This window comes from Aedes aegypti, chromosome 2 (genome assembly GCF_002204515.2).
Source record: "Aedes aegypti strain LVP_AGWG chromosome 2, AaegL5.0 Primary Assembly, whole genome shotgun sequence".
In the NCBI taxonomy this organism is placed as follows: Eukaryota; Metazoa; Arthropoda; class Insecta; order Diptera; family Culicidae; genus Aedes; species Aedes aegypti.
The window spans coordinates 114,896,180-114,900,133 of record NC_035108.1 but is presented as its reverse complement, the minus strand read 5'-3'; the positions used below and the strand labels follow the sequence as shown (position 1 = coordinate 114,900,133).

General features: G+C 35.1%; 1 long non-coding RNA gene across 1 annotated transcript; it reads left to right on the top strand.

Moving 5' to 3' along the window:
* Positions 1 to 580: 580 nt before the first annotated feature.
* Positions 581 to 1,162, top strand: LOC110675296. Its single transcript, XR_002499344.1, has 2 exons — positions 581 to 701; positions 780 to 1,162. It is a non-coding gene; the product is annotated as an uncharacterized LOC110675296 (long non-coding RNA).
* The last annotated feature ends 2,792 nt before the right edge of the window (positions 1,163 to 3,954 follow it).

Here is a 3,954-nt window from a genome sequence, read left to right as displayed (position 1 = left end):
TCAGTTATAACGTGTGTGGGCTTCGTGGCCGTGCGGTTAGTGTTGCGAAGCATTTGGCCGCATCGTGTCAAGGGGTGTGGGTTCGATTCCCGCTTCAGCCCGGAAAATTTTTCGTTGAGAAAGTTTTTCGACTGTGCCACTGGGCGTTGCATGCTAGTCCGTTGTCTAGTGTGGTGCTTCCTTCAAAGGGCAAATCGTCCACTGGAAGCATTAACGTGTCGGGTCTTTTTTAAAAAAAACGTGTTGAGACACGTCAAAATGAGCTTTAACTTTGGCATATGACCAATTCCTAGAAAGTAATTTTAGAAATTCAATTTGCTTGTCAGTTTCGGCTTTTGTAACAACTGAGTTCAAATTTAATAAAACGGAATTAAAATCCTCTGTAACATCGACAATATTAGGCGGAAACCAAGTCTTTATTTTACTCAAAATTTGATTGAACATTTCGTCCATAGAAGCATTGCGATAGTTACTACTAGAATAGAGTGTCCATCCCGGGACATCCCGGGACAAAAAATCCCGGGATTTGAGAAATTTCGGGATTTCCCGATTCCCGGGATTTTAGAACCAACGTCCCGTGAATCCCGGGATTTCCCGACATGAACTTAAAGCTTGAAAAGGACCTCTAAATTTTGAAGCAAAACAAAAAATTTCACCTCAGACTCACACTTCATTCATTAAAATAATAAAGCATCATAAAGGTAAGAGTATAAACATGTCATTATTTTAACCTTTTTATTAAAACTATTGAATACTTAAACCATATCTTTATTTTCTAGTTGTAAAAGTTTGTTGTTGCGTTTCCTTTCAACATCAGCTGTTTTTATAAGCCTTTAGGCTGAGAATGCCAATCTGGAATAACACCTAAACTTGAGTCGAAACCTTTCGGTTATTAAACTTTAACATGATCCACTAAAACACCTTCAATGATCTTGAAACAGTTTCTTTTTCCCTTCAAAATTGTGAAGGCTTTTCAAATGTCTGAAGTAAATTGTTGTAATATTATTTATTGAATGTTATTGAATTGTTTTAATATTATTTATTGAAAGCCCGTAATTAGTCATGGTAAGCCTTGATTTTTGTTTAGTTGCAGTTGCTCCACAATTATGGATACCTAGCACAAAGATATGATTCAAAATTGGAATTAACAGAGAATATCTTATCAAATAGAATTAAAATTTAGCAAAACATATTTTACTTACGAGAACCATATATCTATACAGCATCGCAACTATATTCCTATAGCATTCATTCATAACTGTGGGGCATTGAAACCCATACTACAGTAAGGAATCGAACGAAAGGAAACGATAAGTCGATTCCTGAAGAAACGCCAAAGCGTATACTTTTACTAACATCCCATTTGTTTACCTTGCAGATAATTTGCTATTATAGGTATTATATTAGATTTTTTATTTATAATATGGACCGGTTTGAACCACAAAAGGGATCCTCCTCTCCCTCTAATCCACATTTGTGGGATTGACAAAGTCTTAAATTTTAAAAATACTTGTTTTATTGAAAATCTCGAAAATCCCGGGATCCCGGGATTTCCCGGGACAAGCTTTAATTTTTGTCCCGAATCCCGGGACAAGCAAAAGGGCCGGGAAATGGACACTCTATACTAGAAGCATCCAAACGTGAAGATTTTACTTGAAAATAAATTTCCAAGAATTTAGCAAGCTCTTGTATTTTTTGTACCTTATTTATAGAACCAACTGACTCACCCGAGGAAGGAGTTTCCTTTGGCGACTCCAACGAAGATAGTGGCGAAACTTGTTCCTTAAACGCCATTGCTTCTGGAAGATCCGTTACGAGAGCCTTCTGGTCACCGGTAATGGAGCACTTCACGCAAATTTTCATCTTTTCCGTAATCCACCGAACTCCATTCGAATGAAGCTTACTGATGAGGCCTTGGCTGATCGATCGTAGATTTGTCCTTACTGATTTGTGGCCGTCCAGTCCGAAGGGGTAACAGCATAAAGAATTGTATTCGTGATATTGAACTTTGTCCATTTCAACAGCTTCGGGAAAACTTTTTTCACTTTCCAAAAAATAATAACGAGGAATATACAGCTGATATACAACACTTGCACTTTCTCACTGCTCTTTGTTAGTTTTTGGTACTTATGATTCTCATTCTGATTGAAGAAAACTTTGTTTCTATGTAGTTTCGTTCTTAAGAAATTTTGTTTATGAACTTATAAATTTGTAAATATATGGTTCAAACAGCTTATCCTAGCAATATTTGATCATGTTTTAGGAACGAAAAATGAGCGTATTGAAAAATATTGTAGGATTGGATCTAATTGATCGCTCTTTTCAAATATATTTGTTTGAAAGCTGGAACAGCTAATCGGGTTTTCATTATTTGTTTTCATAAACAGTGAAAAATGTCCTTGGAAACTGATTCCATTTCAAAAATTTCATATTTTTGAGATAATTTGAATCCGGTTCGACAAGCCATGATGAGTCTTGAGTCATGATTTTTAAACGAAAAGGCATGTATGGCAAATTTTTGCATTTTTTACAAAATTGACCATAGATCAGGAACTAAAGAAAAGTACATCCTAAAAGTTACTAGAATTGAAGTTTATAAAGTTTCTTTCTTAAAAATATATTATTATAAAATTTCCGCGAGTTCGGGCATAGATTTTCCAGATTTTTTTTATGAATTTCCCCAACGGTGGAAAATTTTGTGGATAACTTTTTCTAGTTCACATTTTTTTTGATTTCTGAGAAAATTTGCTTAAATTTCCATATAAAAACTTTGTTTCTACGATGCTTCGTTCTTGAGTTATGATTTTTCAAAGTAAGTAGTGTCAAGGGAAAACAAAAAAATTCCACCTGATTTTTCCGGAAAAATAGGCGACCCTGAATTTTTCTAAATTTTTTTTTATTCATATATCCATGAGCCCTGCCTGTAGAAAAAGTTTCATGAAAATCTGAGACCCTTCGGCCCAAATCCGTACGGTAATAAAAAAAATCCCCATAAGTAAATTGAAAGCGCAGCAGGTGAAATAAACTCACCTGTGAAAATTCGTAACTGCTTCGCCAAATGAAATGTAATATGTTGTTAACAAAATTGTTATAAAAGCTTCATTTTGTTTTACCAAATAAGGATGATAGTGTTGTCTAACACGGAAAAACTATATATAAGTAATGAATATAATGTTTGGAATTATACTAATAAAAAAACGCACTCAGGATCTGCTTTGAAATTATTTTTGTCAATTCCGGCATTGAAAGAAGAAAACAAATCATCACCACCTATTTGCGAAAAAAAACTTAAAACTTGCTCTTCAAATGTATAAACGCACAAAACTTTAATTTGAGACTCTCTAGTCAAATTTAAAATCAAGTTATCTTACTATTTCGAAAGCACTCTCAACCAATAGAACGTTTATTTTTCCTGGGGGACTGATTTGGAAAAAGTGAAAACCTCAAATCAAATTTAAATATTGCAGTGCGGTACAAATTGAAAAATGGTTGCGAAGGGAGAAATGGATTAAAACTATCATTTTCCGTTCTACGGAGTTTTTGGATGAGCCTATTGTAGCATAAAGTTTTGCTAGTTCAAGTTTATCCGCTGCTTTGAATCAAATCGTTTTTAAAACCACTTCTAAGAATGGAGCCCAGATTTGTACGACACCATTTCATGCGTTTACATATATAGAAACAATCATTACACAACATTCCCCATAACGACTCGAGTATGGTACTAGCAATGAGCTTAGACGTCGTTAAGCACAAATCCTTTTTGTTTGTGCCGAGACGCGTAGCAGTTTTATCTTGGGGGCAATATATGCTGCCGATGTGAGTGCGTAGTTTTCTCCTAAGCGTAACTAAGTGGCATTAGGGCGGAAGACAATTGGGCGCAAAAAAGCCAAACAGCCGAATGTACGATCATGAATTGTACAGTTTTATTTGCACAATATAGCCTAACCGGAATGC